Source organism: Pristis pectinata, chromosome 14, assembly GCF_009764475.1.
Source record: "Pristis pectinata isolate sPriPec2 chromosome 14, sPriPec2.1.pri, whole genome shotgun sequence".
NCBI classification, from domain to species: Eukaryota; Metazoa; Chordata; class Chondrichthyes; order Rhinopristiformes; family Pristidae; genus Pristis; species Pristis pectinata.
The window spans coordinates 51,596,453-51,614,865 of NC_067418.1; the positions used below are offsets into that span (position 1 = coordinate 51,596,453).

An 18,413-nucleotide genomic window follows, 5' to 3' on the forward strand; every position below is an offset into this window, starting at 1 on the left:
TCAAAAACTTCATTCCGTTTCCCATTCTGCACTTTTCCTGCGAATTGTTTGTTCGAGGTTTCGGCAGCTTTATGACGCTTTCTAATTGACGGATTAGAATTAATTGAAATAAGCAGTTAATTTCCCGTGTGGCCAGCACTGAATGAATACTGGCTATTTCAAGGCATCGCTTTCGTAGGGTCTCTGCAGTTTCTGAAATGAAGGATTTGCGAATACTTGATTTCAGAGAATCATCTTCTTGTGTTCCCAACAGAGCTGTAAATCAGCTCGCTGTCAGTTCAAAGAAAAAGTGAGAGCGAGAAAGGGAAGGGAAACGTCAGAGACGGACCAGGTGAGGGTGGAACCAGGTGGAAATTGGCAGAGATCGGAATGAAAGGTTTGACCTCTGTGTCAGGAAGCAGCACCAATGCAGTCTTCAACGTTCTGAAAGAGAGTTGAGAGCTGGGGTCGAGATACTCTGAAAAGAATACTTTATTCTCCTACATGTTTCTCGGATTCAACGCAGTCATAAAGATCTACAGCGCGATAACAGGCCTTTCGGCCTAATACTTCCATGTTATCGAAGGAACCTATCTGATCCAAACAAATTTGCCTGAGTTGGGCCCATATTCCACGAAATCTTTCCCATCCAGGTGCCTGCCCGGATGTCTTTTAAATTTGTACTTGCACCCGCCTCCCCTCTCCCTCTGGCAGCCCATTCCATATACACACCACCATCTGTGTGAACAATTTGTCCATCAGAGCCCCTTCAATCGTTCGTCCCACCCGAAACGTATGCCCCTCATTTTCAGTCTATGTTACCTGAGAAAAGAGACAGCAATAATCCAATTTATCTATGTCCCTCATGATTTTATAAACCTCTGTGACGTCACTCCTCGGCCTCCGTGGCTCTTGCAGAAAAAGGCCCAGTTTATCTAATCTCTCCTTGTAAGTGAAACTGTTCAGTGACGGCAACATCCTTCTGAATATTTCCTGCACCTTCTACAGGTTAACGACATCTTCCTTGCAGTGAGTCGACCAGACTTCCACACAGTTCTCCACGTGCTGTCTCATCGATGTCATGTACAGCTCTAACATGACGTTCCAACTTTGTAACCAGTGCCCTGACTGATGATAGCCAGCTTGACAAACATCGTTTCCACCAACCTGTCAACCTGTGTCATCAAATTCCGGAAACTATATACTTACATTATTAGGTCTCTCGGTTTCTACAACACTCCACAGGGAGCTCTCACTGACTGTGTCACTCCTTGGTTTAACATCCCAAAATGCGACACTTCGCACTTGTCCCAGTTAAATTCCGCCTGTCATTCCTTGTACCACATTCCCAGTTGATCGAGGTCCTGTTGTGATCTCAGACAACATTCTTCATGACACCACAGATGTTGGTGCCATCCGCAAAGCTTACAACAATGCCACCGAAATTTTCATCTCTATCGCTAATATGGATGTGACAAACAAGGAACACAGCACAGATCCATGCGGAGCTCCACTGGTCACAGGCTTCCATTAAAAAAAACTACACTACCAGACACCGACTCCTACCACCACGCCAAATTAGCATCCAATTGACTCGTTCTCAGTAAGTCCAAAGTTATCCAAACTTCGTAACCACCCTACCACGCAGGACCTTTTCAAATGCCTTGCTAAAGTCAATGTTCCCACAAATGTCCACCGTTCTCGCCTCATCGATCTTCCGGGTCATCTCTTCAAACTTCGATCAAATTCGTGAGGCAGTTTGCTCCGCAGAAAGCCGTCCTGACTCTCCCTATTGAGTCTTTGCCTTCACAAATGCAGGAAGATCCTGTCTCTCGGAATACATTCAAGTAACGTTTCCATCATAAATCCCTCCACCGGTCTGTATCCTTGCAGCCCTTCTGAAGTAAAGGTTGCCCACCAGACATCCTCCCGTTTTCCGGGAGGTTTACCGTGGGTTAACGATGTTCCAAAAAATCTCTGCCCGCGCCCGAGAAATTTCTGCTTTGCCTTTGCACAATGTCAAAGGCCACACGTGTGTCAGGCCCGGGGAACTTTCCACCATTATGTTCTTTATGTCTCCTAGTGCATCCTCTTTTGTCATGTGGATATGGTTGAAGACATCACTATTGACTTTTCTGAACGACCAAGCTTCTATGGCCTTCTCCATGGTAAACACAGGCGAGAGATTTCCATGTGAGACCTCGCCCATCTTCCTTGTGACTCCACACAGAGATAACCTCACTGATTCTGAAATGGACATTCCCGCCCTTGTTACCATTTGATCTTAATAGACACAGAATATCTCAGGATTCTCCTGGACCTTATCCACCAAAGCTGTGTCATGCCCTCTTATTGCCCTCGACATTTCCCACTCAAGTGCAATCCCACATCCCTTCCACCCCTCAAGGGATTCGCTTCATCCCAGCTGCCGAGACCTCAATCATTGTCCTGATCATTCTCAATTTTCCTCATCAACTCGCGATCCCTTTTTCTGCCAGTCTTCCACTTCACTCGAACAGGAATTGTTAGCTTGATTTCTTCGTCTGTATCAGTCATCCATCTGTGACATTCGCTTGTTTGTTTTACTTCTGGGACTGGAGCGCATGCCCAGCCTCACTGACTGGACTTGCCTTGCTGCTCTGCATTTCACAACTCCAACCATCTTTTGCCTGGGTTCTTTTCTCAATGCTCGCAAACTCTAACTGCTCACATTCACTCATTGATCAGATAACATTGTTTACAGCGAGCCCCGTGGTCAAACCCTTGGCCTGCGCAGATGCTGCTTGACCAGCTGAGTTCCTCCAGCCGTCTGTTTTGTCCGCATGGTCAACCCGGCTTTACCCTGTCAGTGACATTCCACTCCCACACACTCACTGCACAAACTTCCTTGGCCGCGTTTTCTGTTCTGTCGACGGATCTCAGACTCGGATCACGGACTCTGTTCCTCTTGCCGCAGATCCGGCTGATCAGCCTCGAATTTCCGGTATTTTCTGTGTTTGTCACTGTGGAAGCGCAGACGGGCAGCGTGATGTTGGTCAGCGGAGCGTTGGTGGGCGAGTCACACCGGTATCAGAGGGTTTAACAGTGCAGGAAGCGCACAGATCAAGTGTGAGGTCGTGATTGTATAGTGGTTAGTACTCTGCGTTGTGGCCGCAGCAACATCGGTTCGAATCCAAGTCACGGCAGATCGTCATTGAAACACTAAGCATTCAACACTCTCCTTTTGCTGAATTTCCGGCTGCCGCTTCTCCCAGGTGTTGCTTTTCCTCTGTCACCACCAGCTTTCCCGTCGTCACAAGAAGTCAGTCGCCGCAGTTGGAGCTGAAACTTCTCGACAGATCAGCAGAGACGAGAATGTAAACGGGCTCTCTGGGTAGTTATTTCCAATAAAACAACACAGATCGCCGACCGGGCCCGCGGAGTGCACGATCCAGAACCAGACGGATCACATCAGCAACAGAGCAGGATCTTCGCTCCCTAATCCAGCCACTGCCAGCGGAGAGCTGCCGTTCGCCGCAGCAGCCGTGCCTGGGAGACGCCTGCCACTGACTCTCTTATTGAACGGAACAATGTCGGTGCCTCTCACGCACTGACTCAGGACCCGTCTCTTCACATACTCGCTCCGTTAAACCTTTTTGGGGTGAGTCAGTGCCGACTGGTAAACCTTTCTCATTCTCTTCCCATTGATAACTCATTCTGTTTCTCACCAGCTGCTGATGTGAAGCGCTCAGTCCTGCGGAATGTGAAGCCACTCGGATTGGACTGTGCGCAAATATCCCAAAGTGGATGTCAATCAGGATATGTAAGATCAAAGAACGGTGCCGAAACAGAAGACGATTTGCATTGTCAGTCGCAGTTCTGGTGAAGGAAAGATCATAATATTTATCCGTGTATCCGTCTGTCTCATTCATTCTCTCTCTGTTACTGAGTGCAGATATCCATCCCCAGCCAACTCACCAACTCCCGGTTATTAGTAAACGTCAACGTATTGTCCGGAATCGCAGAATTTCTGAGGATCCGGCATGTCTTTGAGTCCTGTTGCTGGGTCCGCTGGGTCCTGGTTGCTTACACACCACTAACCTTCGCACATCTCCTGTGTGCTGGACCCTGTACTGGTCAGTCTGTCCTCAGAACTGCCTGTGGCCGTTTACTGGCCATTAAATGTAGGAAATCGCCATCCGGGGACCAGTTTGCGACAGCATCAGCTGGCACCCACCCTCCACCCCCCCGCCCTCCGACCTTTACTCCATACGGAAGCGCAGATTTGCTCATGGGCTCGGTTTTGAATGTATCCGGATATTTTGTGGGACAATATTGATGCTAACTTGTTGCGGGTGAGAAATAGAAAGACAGATGGGGGATATCTGAGAGACAGGAAGGAATCAATGGGGCAGGGAGATTAACAACGAGAGAAGGAGAGAAAGAAGGGGGTAGGGAGGAACGTAAAAATGATCGGAATACCAAAACACATCTGGGTGCAAGAGACAGAAAAGAAAACGGAGCGGAAAAAGTGCGTGATGGACCGAGATGGAATTGGAACGACAGAGAGAGAGAGAAGTAGAGAGAGAGAGAGAGAGAGAGAGAGAGAGAGAGAGAGAGAGAGAGAGAGAGAGAGAGAGAGAGAGAGAGAGAGAGAGAGAGAGAGAGAGAGAGAGAGAGAGAGAGAGAGAGAGAGGAGGGTAAATGAAGAGATGGGTATTTTGCTTGTGAGAGAAAGACTGGAAGGTGACAAAAAGTCGACTCAAATGGAGTACGAGTAGGTCATTCGGCCAGTTGAGCTCGCTTCTCAATTCAACTACATCTTATTTGCTCAATTTCAAGACAATTCTTTGCCTTTTCCCTTGTTCCCTGATTCCTTCCATTTCCAGAATTCGAAATCTGTCTGTGTTAAACGCAGTAAGTGACCGAGTCTTCACAGCTTTCTCATGGGAGAATTCCCCTGAATCGAGATATTTCTCCTTCCTTCAGTCCCAAATAACCGTCTCGTTCAGAAAGTGAGAGAATAAAACAGAGAGCGGGAGACAAACAGACCAGGAATGATGGAGTTGATTGGGGACATGGCGAGATGGAGAGAGAGAGAGAGTGAGAGCAAACATAACGCATGTAATTTGGTTCCACAGCAGGTATGCGGAATTTCACTTAATAAAGTGTTCCTGACATCAGAGCAAAGAAGAGGCGCGGTGAGGCGAGTTCGTCTTCTTGGCATTCCCAGCGGTCAGCGAGGCGAGCAGGATCCAAAAATCATGTTCCTGCCCAGGATCGAACTGGGGATCTTTCGCGTGTGAGGCGAATGTAATAACCGCTACACTACAGAAACCACGCCGATGTGAGACGCCATTTTACATAGAAAATGGAATCTGCAGGACGCTGACAATAAAACAGAGGCAGGGAGTTCAGTGAAGTCGGTCCATTCTGGGAGGAAGCTGAAGCTGGGGAAAGGTTTCTCGTGTTTCCATCGGTGTCGGACCGTGAACGTCAGTCCAACATGTTTACAGTCACACCACAGAATCCGGCGTTGGCGCTGACGGTGCTGTGAGGGAGCGGATCAGAGCAGCGCCACACTTACAGAATACTCTCAAAGTCAGGTGGGAATCAGTTAAACACAGGAGGTCTGCGGCTGAAGTCCTGGAAGCCGGGCCCATGAAATATCAACAGCTGGCACCCTGTAAACCAGAGCTCCGAGTGTCAGTGTAAATAAAGTGGAGCGATTTTAGACCTGCTGAGAATTTCGTGCATTTCTTTCATTAATTTGGATGAAGTATCGACCTGTCCCTTCCAGCACAGATTGACTACAATTCCCAGAGGGCAACAACTGCCAAGCGTTGCGCATGAGTACCAGGAAAACGTGGTTTGCTGTGTCGCAGCGAATCGCTCTCCTGCCGACGCGCTTGCACACCAGCGGTGCAAGGAGCAGAAGAAGCGGCGGTGTGTATTCTCCCCTGTCAGCTGCCTTCTGCCCCGCGGGGAGCGAAGCGGCGCAGAGGAGCCGGCGAAAGTCTCGCCTCGGAGCGCGGAGAGCAGCAACCCCCTCCCACCGCCGCAGGGTCCTTGCGCCCGTCCGCACCGTTACTGCGGCTTCCCGTCAGCAAGTTCCGGGCTTCTCAACATCCGTCACCCGGGGCAACTGTCCGTCCAGTGAGTAAAGCTCCGCCCCCTGGACTGCCGGATGCTGGGACATGAGCATTCAGTCTGCCGCTTGCTCAAAGAAATCTGGGCAGGGGGATCCTCACATCTCCTGGAGCGGCACACGAAGACGTGAATACACAGGGAGAGAGCGGATGGAGTGGAGCGGATCGCAGAGGCGGACACACATGAGAGGGTGAGGACGGATCTCCACACACTGAGAGGGTGAGAACGGAACCCACACACTGAGAGGGTGAGGACGGAACCCACAAAGGCAGATGCAGGTGACGGCTTTAATGAATACTTCTCATCTGCAGTCACCATGGTGAAGGACAATGCAGCTGAACTATTTGGGAAGGAGTGGTGGGGTTCTTGGTCAAATTACTATTAAAAGGAAGAGGTGTTTGATTACAGGGCAGGTCCATGCACAGACAGAGGCAAACATGCACAGGCGGGCACAGCAGAGAGAGGGACAGTCAGATCCAGGCAGAGACAAAGGGACGGTAAGATACATGATGAGACAGGTGAAAGGACAGAGCATGTACTCCTGCAGAAATCAGTTCGTGTGTTGATGGGAATTGCTTGTGAATGCTGCTGATATGGTGCTATGACCTGTGATGCTGCTTCAAGTATGGTTTTCATTGCACCTGTGCACAGACGTATTTGTGCATGTGACAATAAACCCACCTTCGACTTTGTAAATGACATTGAACACCTGCCACAGAAAGCTATAGGGAAAGTACGGGAAATGAGATGTGTTTAAATGGTAATTAGAATGAGATGCAGAGGAGAGAAGAGACCAGAGAGAGAGAGAGAGAGAGATTGTGATAAATTCAGTGTATGCAGATGCAGGGACACACATAGACAGAGGCAGGAACACACTCTTTGGAGGCAGGGGCACTCATTGACTGAGGTTGTGACACTCACTAACAGGGACAATCACGCTCATAGACAGTGGCAGGGACATTCACTGACAGGAACAGTCATTGACACGGAGAGGGACACTCACAGAAAGGGACACTCAGTGACAGAGGTGGGGACACTCAGTGACAGAGGCAGGGGCATTCATTGTCTTACAGAGTCTCTCACTGACACAGGCAGGAACACTGCCAAACAGAGGAAGTCATGCACAAGCATGTGCAAGAAAGAGAGAGAGGGAGAAAAGGCAGGCAGGCTCAGGCACACACAATCTGAGGGAGAGGATGAAAAAGTGTCAGGAGCAGAGGAAACTCCCAACAGAGGCTGAGACACTGACAGAGGAAATCATGCACAGGTGGGCATTAGGAAAGGAGAGAGAGAGAAAGGCAGGCAGACACAGGCACACGCAATGTGAGGGACAAGTATAGGCAGAGTGGGAGTAGGGGATGCAACCCACAGACAGAGGCAGGTACGCTGACATACAGATGGACAGACATAATTGCAACCTATGGCAGTCACAAACGAATTCAGAGGCTGGTACATTCAATTTCAGAGGGAGAACTTAAAGGCATGTTCATACCCACAGAGAGACCTTCAGGCATATTCAGGCAGCTGCAGATACAGGCACAATCAGAAACAGGCACAAATTGACTCAGACAGGCAATCTGCAAGACAGAGGCAGGGCAGCTCACTGACAGAGGAAATCATGCACAGGCAGACACATGAAAGGCAGAGAGAGAGAGAGAGATGCAGGCAGACACAGGGAACAGCACACACAATTTGAGGGACATGTATACACAGGGACAGGGAAACACCCCACAGTTACACTTACACACAGATGGACAGTGAAAATTGCAAATGATGGCAGTCACAATCAAATTCTGAGGCTGGCACTCTCTATGTCAGAGGTGGAGCACTTAAAATCAGGTTCATGCTCACTCAGAGACACATACCGGCAGAACTCCACACACACAGGAACACCACAAGATAGAGGCAGGAACACTCAGTGACAGGGACAGGAACAGTCAAATAGAGAGGCAGGTCAATGCACAAATGGAGACAGGCACACACTGGCAGGTAGGTGCATTCAGAGAGGTAACCAGACCCTTCAGTCAGTTCTGAGAGAGCAGAAAAGACAGAGGTGCCTGAGGTGGGAAAGGAGGGGAAGCAGATACAGAAAATAGACACAGGTCCACACGTACACAATCACAGAGACAGGTGCCCACACACAGTCACAGACACAGGTCCACACAAACACAATCACAGACTCAGGTCCACACGTACACAGTCACAGACACAGTTTCACACAAACACAATCACAGAGGCAGGTGCACATGTACACCATCACAGACACAGGTCCACATGTACACAATCACCGACACAGGTGTGCACAAAACAATCACAGACACAGGTGCGCACATGCAAAATCATAGACACAGGTGTGCACGTACACAGTCACAGACACAGGTGCACACAAACACAGTCACAGACATAGTTCTGCACAAACACAGTCACAGACACAATTCTGCACACAGACACAGTTCCGCACAAACACAGTCACATACACAGGTCTACACACACACAATCACTGGCACAGGTCCACACAATCACAGACACAGGTCCACACAAACACAATCACAGACACAGGTGCACGCATACACAATCACCGGCACAGGTGCACACGTACAAAATCACAGACACACGTACACACATACATAATCACAGACACAGTTACACAAGTATACAATTACAGAGAAAGTTACACATGGACAAAAGGAAGGCACTCACTCAGACCAATATCCGTTCTCACTGACAGGCTGGCAAACACATGGAGGCAGAGCATTTACAGAATGAGGCATGTATGCACACAGCATTGGATGACACACACAAATATTTCTGCAGACAGGCAAACACACAGGGAAAGAAAGGCAAGAAGAGCCAGAGAGGCAGGATGCAGAAAGACAAACAGGAACCTGAACAAACAGAGCTATATGCTGGAACATTCATTGAGAAAAGCAGAACAAACTTGCAATAGAGGCAATGCTGTCTGTGTTCACTGCATTGAAAGATGTTGTTGTTGGGGAATCCAGGGAAAGAGCAAAGGGAATTCTTGTACAACTTGCTGTCACAAAGGAGGAGGCATCAGATGTTGCAGTGTGATTAAAGGTGATTGAATATGCCAGGTGTTATGAGATGGATCCCAGGCTGCTGTGGGAGGCAGAGGAGGAGATTGTCAGGGACTGACAGAAAAGCTCAAATCATCTCTGAAAAGGTGCCAGATGACTGGAGCACATCAAATGTCGTGCTGTTATTCAAGAAGGGCAGCAGGAATAAACCAGGTCATCACAGGCTACTGAGTTTTATATCAATGGTGGAAAAGGGATTGGATTTTTTTTGGATGGACAGGTTGAATCTGCACTTGTACAGACTAATGCTCAGGGATGGTCTGGATGGCTTTGATCAGTTGAAACCTTGTCTGACTAATTTGTTTAATTTTTCAAGTGTTAACCAGCAATGTTAATAGGGACAATGAGATTCCTGTACTCTGCAAGTACTTCGTTGAGGCGTGTGATGAGGTCTCAGATGGGTAATGGTTTAAAAGTTAAGGAGGGGTCTGCAGCCAGGGCTAATAAGTTAAATTTCATTCAAAGCAGGCCTGCTGAATGTTGGCAGAAGTTGAGGATTGTGTAGTGTGGTCCACGTTTTAACATGGGAATCTGTGCTGGGCCCTTGATGCCTGTGACAGACAGTTATGACATGGATTTCAACCTGGCAGGAATGATTAAGTTGACAGATGGCATGAAAGTTGCTCCTGTTGGAAATTGTTGTATGATCAATAAATTAAAAGAGCTGGGTGGTCAGTGACTGTGGCAGGAACACTCACAGGGAGGGGGCAGGGGCCCTCACAAGGAGTGCACAGGGTCTTTCACAGGCAGAGGGCAGGAACTCTCACAGACAGGGGCAGGAACACACAGGCAGGGTGCAGGGACACTCACAGGGAGGGGGCAGGAACACAGGGAGGGGACAAGATTGCTCACAGGCAAGTGGAGGGGCACACACAAGAATGGAACAGGAATACTCACAGGCATAGGACAGGAGCACACAGGCAGGGGCAGGTCACTCACAGTGAGAGGGCAGGGACAGAGGGAGGGACTGGAACACTCACAGGGAGGTGGCAGGAACACTTACAGGCAGGGTGCAAGAATTCTCAAATGGGGCAGGATCACACAGGCAGGGTGCAGGGTCACTCACAGGAAGGTGGCAGGGACACACAGGGAAGGAATAGCATTGCTCAGAGGCAGTGGGCAGGGACACACACAAGCATGGAGCAGGAATGCTCACAAGCATGGGACAGGAACTGTCACAGACGGTGGAGGAACACACAGGCAGGGTGCAGGGACACTCACAGGCAGGGCGCTGGAACACTCACAGGCGGCCGGCTGGAACACTCACAAGCAGGGCCACTCAAAGGGAGGGGACAGGAACTCTCACAGACAGGGGGCAGGAACTCACAGGCAGGGTGCAGGGACACTCACAGGGAAGGGGCAGGGATGTTCACAGGCAGGGGACTGGAACACTCACAGGCAGGGTGCAGGGACACTCACAGGGAGGGGGAAGGGACACTCACGGGGGGCATGGACACTCACATCCATGGGACGAACACAGGCAGGGGCAGGGACACTCACATGGAGGGGGCAGGGACACACAGGGAGGGACTGGTGCTCACAGGAAGGGGACTGGAACACTCACAGGAAGGGGGCTGGAACACTCACAGGAATGTGGCTGGAACACAGTCAGTGGGCAGCAACACTCTCAGACAAGGACACTCAAAGGGAGGGGACAGGAACTCTCACAGACAGGGGGCAGGAACACACAGGCAGGGTGCAGGGACACTCACAGGGAGGGAGTAGGGACACTCACATCCAAGGGGCAGGGGCAGTGACACTCACAGGGAGGGGCAGGGACACTCACAGACAGGGCAGGTGTCGTCCCGAAATTAATTTTCCCCTTCTGTCCGCTGTAAGTAACACAGTGCCACGAGGTTGATTCGAACAAATACCTTTATTAGCAGTGCACCGCTCGGAGAATTCTCTTCAGCACTCACTAAGAGTCGCTTCCCGAGTTCCCCCCGCACAAAGGGCAGACAGACATTTATACAGGAATTGTCACGCACATCCCATGCATACGGCGCCGCGAGTTTCGTTCAAGATATAGAGATCCCGAGACAGCTATCACACCTCTTGTCTTAGTATAATTGAGTTATAATCAAGGCATTCAAAGGCATGTATCACCCTTCATTGTTTAGACCAAGCCTGCACCTCGATGTTAATTACGCTCAGTATCGCCACTGTCTGACATATCGGAATGGTCCGTTACCCGAAACAAAGGCAGTTAACATACTTAACATTCCAATTTAACTAGTGGGCCAGCAGCTTGCTAGCCCTTGCTAGAGAAATATAAATGCATATACATATATTTTGTTTACCAGTTATAGGTATGGTGGCAATTCTTAACCCTTCACTTCCTCACAGGGACACACAGACATGGGACAGGAACACATAGGGAGGGGCAGGTAACTCACAGTGAGGGTGCTTTGACATTCATACGGGGGACTGGAACACTCACAGGGAGGTGGCAGGGACACTCACAGGCAGGGGGCAGGAACTCTCACAGACGGGACAGGAACACACAGACAGGGTGCAGGGCCACTCACAGGGAGGTGGCAGGGACACACAGGGAGGGAATAGGATTGCTCACAGGCAGGGGGCAGGGACAGGTATGGAGCAGGAATACACAGGCATAGGCCAGGAACTCACAGTGAGGGGGCAGGGACACACAGGGAGGGGACAAGATTGCTCACAGGCAAGGGGAAGGGACACACACAAGAATGGAGCAGGAACACTCACAGGCAGGGGGCTGAAATGCACATGCAGGGGGCTGAAACGCACATGCAGGGGGCTGGAACACAGGCATGGGGCTGGAACATACACAGGCTGTGGGCAGTGACACACAGACGAGGACACTCAAAGGGAGGGTGCAGGGACACTCACAGGGGGCAGGGACACACAGGCAGGGTGCAAGGACACTCACTGGGATGTGGCAGGGGCACACAGGGAGTGGATAAGATTGCATTCAGTCAGAGGGCAGGGACACACACAGGCATGGATCAGAAATACTCACAGGCATGGGACCGGAACTCTCACAGATGGGGAGAAACACACAGTCAGGGTGCAGGGACACTCACAGGGAGGGGCAGGGACACACAAGTAGGGGACAGGATTGCTCTCAGGCAAGGTGAAGGGACACACATGCATAGAGAAAGAACACACAGGCATGGGACAGGAACACACAGGCAGGGGCAGGGGCTCTCACGGGGAGGGGCAGTGTCTCTCACTGGCAGGAGGTAGGGACGCTCACAGCCATGGGCAGGAACTCTCATAGATGGGGCAGGAACACGGAGGCAGGGTGCAAGGACACACAGAGAGGTGGCAGTGGCACACGGAGGATAAGATTGCTCACAGGCAGGGGGCAGGAACACACAAGCATGGAGCAAGATCACTCACTGGCATAGGACAGGGATACAGGCAGGGGAATGTTACAGTGAGGGGTCAGCGACACTCACAGGGAGGGACTGGAACTCACAGGGAGGTGGCAGACCACTCACAGGCAGGTGGTAGGAACTCACAGATGAGGCAGGAACACACAGTCATGGTCAGGGACTCAGAGGGAGGTGGCAGGGACACTGGGAGGGTATAGGATTGCTCACAGGAAGGGGGCAGGGACACAGAGGCATGGAGAAGGAATACTCACAGGCATTGGACAGGAAGTCTCATAGACAGGAGGGAGGAACACACAGGCAGGTTCAGGGACACTCACAGGCAGGGGCAGGAACACACATGGAGAGGACAAGATTGCTCACAGGCAAGGGGAAGGGCCACACACAAGAATGGAGTAGGAACACTCACAGGCATGAGACAGGAACACACAGGCAGGGGCAGGTATCTCCCAGGGAGTGGGCAGGACTCTCACAGGGAGGGGGCAGGGACACTCAAAGAGAGGGGGCAGGAATAATCACAGACAGAGTGCTGGAACACTCTCAGTGAGGGGGCAGGAACGTTCAGAAGCAGAGTTGGGAACAATCACAGACGAGGACAGGGACACACAGGTAGGGTGTAGGGACACATAGGAAGGGGGCAGTGTCTCTCACAGGCAAGGGGCAGGAACCCTCACTGGGGCAGGGCAGGAGCACTCTCAGGGAGAGGGCAGGAATACTCACAGGGAGGGTCAGCAACACTCACAGACAGAAGACAGAGACACACAAGGATACTGCAGGGACTCTCACAGATAGGGGGCAAGAACAGTCACAGCAAGTGGCAGGAACACTTGGAGCAACCAGATATGCTGTTATTCAGAGGCAGGAGCAAATTCGCACAGGCAGGCAGACCAGCAGAAAGACACTGGACACTCAGAGGCTCAGGCAAGGGCACTCACATGTCTGTCAGGTCCACATATATTACAGAGATTGGGGCACAAGTATACAAAGGGATGTGGGTGAATAAAAAAAGAGACAGACACACTGACAGGCTGGTCTACACACAGTTACAGTGGAGAATCATTGAAAGATTGGCACACTGACAGAGAGATTGAGAGGCAGTGGCAGGAGCACACAGACAGAGGCAGGTACAGACAGACAGTGCCAAATACACAAACAAATAACACAGCCACAAATGCAGACAGACACACTCAAGGACAGTGGCATGCACACTGATATCCTGAGGGAGGCAACTGAATGGACAAAGCCAGGTGCACACAAATATAAAGGCAGGTTAACTCATACACAGAGACTGATACAGAACCATACACACCAGCAGAGAGAAGAAAGAGGCCTGCACACTCACAGTCAGGAGCAGGGGCTCACAAATAGAGTGACTGGTGCACACAATGACGGGGGAATAACACACAGACAGCATGCACACGCTGAAGCAGGTCCATGGTCAAAAATTGGACAAAAAAGAGAAATAGGAACATGCACGGAAAAGAGCAGGTGTCCCCAAGTGAAGTGGCAGTTTGAGGCACCGACAGAGATTGGCCCATAATCAGAAATAGTCATTTCTGCAAGAGCAAGAGAAAGAGAGAGAGAGCTGCAGGAACAGACAGAGAGAGGGGAAAACTACTCGCCGAGACAGGAGAAGCATGTGCAGGGACAGAGGCTGGTACACTCACAAACCGGCAACCAGACAACATTACATACATGGGTAGACACACAGATAGAGAGATGCAGGCAGACACATTTTCAGGGGCATGTGCACTCAGTGTCACTGACTGTCATACTTACTAGCATGGTCAGTCAGGAAGGACGTGCGGGGACACTCACAGCAACTGCAGTGCACACACTGTCAGAGGCAGGGGTAAATACATCTGGGCAGGCACACCAGCAGATTGAGTCAGGGACCTTCATGGACAGTGCAAGAACACTCTTACAAGGAGGCAGCTCCACACACATACAGAGACTGGGATACTGACAGAGAGACAGTCACAGACACTCATAGAAAGAGGCAGGCACAGTAACAGCCAGAATCAGACACACTCGGTGATGGATCCAAATACAGCTGCAGTTAGACTCATTGAAAAGTCCACTCAAGAGATGGGGCAGGTGCATGCAGACACAAAGTACTCTGACAGACAGGAGCAAGTACACTCACAGACAGGCAGATACACTCACACAGATTCAGCCAGGGAGGATTGCAAATACAGCCATGCACAGACAGAGAGAGAGGCAGGCGCAAATAATCAGGAGGCAGCTGCACTCCGTGACAGAGGCCGCCACACTTACAGACAGGGACAGGAGGCTCAGAAACACATGCAGACACTAAACGAAAGGCAGCACAGGAACTCTGTGTTGAGCCTCTGCTCATTGGTTGCCCATAGACCAACGTTGCACTGTGAAATGTAGTTCAAGGTGGAGTTGGATGGGACAGGCGAAGCTGAGATACTGGAGACAAGAATGGCTCAGTTTTCACAAGCTCACCCATCCCAAAGAGACTTACAGTCAATGAAGGAATCTTTCCCTGCATCCGAGAGAGAGGGAGATGCCGCTGACAGTCGTGAAACCCTTCGAATTAACAATGTAATTAAAGTTGTCTGCAGACGTCTCTGTGTTGCACTTGCTTACAAACATTACTTAAAATGGTTTATTCTTCAGTTTCAGGGTGGTCTGGCTTTCTGCACACAATTTACTTTAACTGTTTTTTTTCACCTGCACGTTTTCTTTCAGTCAGTGACATATGACACCCAGTTCCCTTTGAACATAAACATTTCCCAATCTATCACTGAGCAGACAATATGCTGTCATCCTGTTTTCCCTGCCACCGTGGTTCCTTCACGTGTATCCGTGTTATACTCTGCCAGTCATATTTCTGTCCACTCACTCTCATTGTCTGACTTGTAATGGAGCCTCTTTGCATCCTCCTCACGACCCACAATCCCACTCCGATTGGCGTCGTCTGCAAAAGTTGCCCCTCCGAGTGCAATCTTTCTGCACATAAATTCTGTGTATGGGGTGGAGTCGGTTGCGAAGACGTTGAAGTTGAGGTTAATTTCGCGTGTTGGCGGGGAGGTGGGGACATTTGCCACACTCACACTGAACCAACTGCTTCAACGCACGGCCCGGCTAATTTCAGTTCACCGAGTGGACGTTGACCAGGGTCAGGTGGGCCGCTGATGCCTGGGCTCCACACTTGCAGGTGACGTCACAGCGGAGTCCCTCCTTTGCCCCGCCCTCCCCAGGACAGCGCGGACTCTCCTTTCATCTGCGAAGCGGTTTCTCAGACGCGGTGCATCACGGGAACCGCAGATGCCATTACAGTGTCTCATTAACTCTGACTTAACTACACTTCTACTTCTTCACTCCGCGCTTCATCGCATTACCACCCTGAAAGCTTTCCCCACCGCCTTTTTCCCGTCTATTCCGATCCTCCAATGCAATCCCTTTCCACGATGCTCCTCATTCTTTCATCCTTGCCTGATCCACGACCCTTGTCCTTCCCCTTCAGTACTAACGCTGAAATACTACCCCGCCCATGTACCTGTTAACCATGAGTGACAGTGAGAGCCCTCTCAATGAACCCTTCTACCCGAAACCCTAAACACCGGACCTTCCGTAACTCACTGAAAGGTCCCTACGATTTTCAGCTGAACCACTTGATCGCTGGTACGATTCGCCCCTTGGACTCTCACACACCGTGAACCTTCAAACCAGAGTTCCGTCCCGTCCCGACTCCTTTATCACCCAGACCCTCTCATCAGCACCGTGTTCCCACAACATACCAATGTCTGAATCTTTCCCTTGCTCAGCCTCCGTATGTTTCGTCCCTCCCTCCACAATAAACCTTCTGTGGTGTACGTGTGGTTGCTGTGAGTTGTCCTGGTGAAGGATGTTTGGTTTCCACGTGTAGTTGTCGCCTCTGATATTCTAACCCCAAGCGCCTTGGCCCGCCTCAGAAAACCTTAAGAAAATCAAGACAGGGATGTGACCCTGTGGTAACTGCAGTGTGTATTATTTCTGAGGGCAGCCCATGATTTCAGCCAGCGATGAGGCAGGGATCAAGGGTAATGAGAGCTCAGCAATCGCACAGAATGGCCCTGTACCAATCGCACAGCCCGTGGCCCTGTACGCAGGAAACATTTCCGGACACTTTGTGCAATTCCATGAACATATAAACAGCTAATCACTGCGCTGGTGATTGGGAGAGGGCAAACGGTGCCTCCTTGGTGTCCGGGGTCGGCTCCTGAATCTGTGTCAACAGAGGGAGAGATCTCCAGACCAGACCAAATACTTCTTTTAACACAAGAGACCCAGGGTGTTCCAGCTCTCTGTCCTGGGAACCAGGGAGGGAAAGGGAGGGAATGGAGAGAGAGAGACAGAGGGAGAACGAGAAGGAGAGACAGGGACAGAGAGTGGACAAGGAGAGGGAGAGAAAGGGGAAAGAGAGGAGATAAAAAGGAAGGAGAGGAGACGGAGAAAGAGAGAGTAGGGAGCAGCGAGGGGTAAGAAGAGATGGGGAGATAGAGAGGGAGGGGCAGAGAGAGAAAGGAGGGTGGAAAGGATAGAGAAAAGAGAGGGAAGGAGAGTTGGTGCTGGAGGGAGACAGAAGCACAGAGAAGGAGAGCTAGTTGATGACAGAGATCTGGGCAAGAACAGAAAAGAGAGAGTCACATACAAAGAGCAGACCGAGTAGCGAATGGAGCGAAGGAGAGACGTAGAGTTTGGGAGGGAGAAGGAGCCGGAGACAAACAGGGAGAAAGACGGGATATTCACCTCACATCGGACGACAGCGTCTGTTCTCAGACTGTGGAAACTCTCTTTGCACTAGACTCCCTGCTCCTGGTCCTGACCCTCCCACTGCCTCCCCTTCGCTCTGAACCCTGACCGTGTCTAATTCTAGCTCTCCTGCAACCTCTGACACAGAATACCTCTCTTGTCCAGCCTGGACTCTCTCTCAATCTCCTCCTCGTTCTGTACACCACCTCTCTTTCTCCCTCTCTTTCTCTCTCTCCAACCTCGACTTCCACCCAATCTCTGTCTCTAATCCCGACTCTCTCTCTTTAGGGTAGGGAGTGTGGCGGACCGCAATCTTCGGGTTATCCGGGGTGGTTTGTGAGATCGAGCATGGGTGTGCGTGATTGAGCGTCGGAGTGAGCCTCCTGTGTGCGGATGTTTTCCGGAGGTCCGGGTTTCCTTGCCAACAGGAAAACCTTGTTAGCTCTGGAAAAATGGGAGCTTGCCAACATTTTCTCACATCCCTCACTACACTCTCAAGAAGGTGGGTAGTTTGCCACCATGTATTGCCTAATCCAAATCGGCTCTCGAGAATCGGCGGGCGTAACAACATTTATTGTCCATCCCTCATGCCCGTCAGAAAATTGGGGGCACGACAGCGTTTATTTCCCATGCCTAATTGTCCCACAGGAAGACGGGGAGATTGCCGCCATTTAGCGCCCATCCCTAATTACTCCCTCGAGTAGGTGGGGGTGAGCACCTCCTCGAAACACTGGCATCCCTTCTGGTGACGGGGTTCCATGCAGGGGGGACGAATGAGAGGGAGAACTCGAGTGACGGCGACTGTGAAAGGGAGGGAGGAAGGGAGAGAGGGAGGGAGAGAAAGGCAGGAGGATGGTGAGAATGGAATGAGGGAGAGTGCAGAGGAGAGAGAGGGGTTGGGGGTAAGAGCGAGTTGGGGAGGGAGGGAGAGGGAAGACGAGTGGATGAAGAAGGGATGGTGAACTGTGCTGGAAAAGCAGCCTTTGTTGCGTGGTAATGCAGTCTGTGTGTATAAGTGTATCTGTATGCGTAAGTGTGTGTGTGTGTGAGAGAGAGAGAGATTGTGTATCTA

At 50.8% G+C, this 18,413-nt stretch overlaps 1 non-coding gene across 1 annotated transcript; it reads right to left on the reverse strand.

The window, feature by feature from the left end:
• Positions 1-5,223: 5,223 nt before the first annotated feature.
• trnav-cac (transfer RNA valine (anticodon CAC)) lies at positions 5,224-5,296 on the reverse strand. The gene has a single exon. It is a non-coding gene; the product is annotated as a tRNA-Val (tRNA).
• Between the last annotated feature and the right edge of the window lie 13,117 nt (positions 5,297-18,413).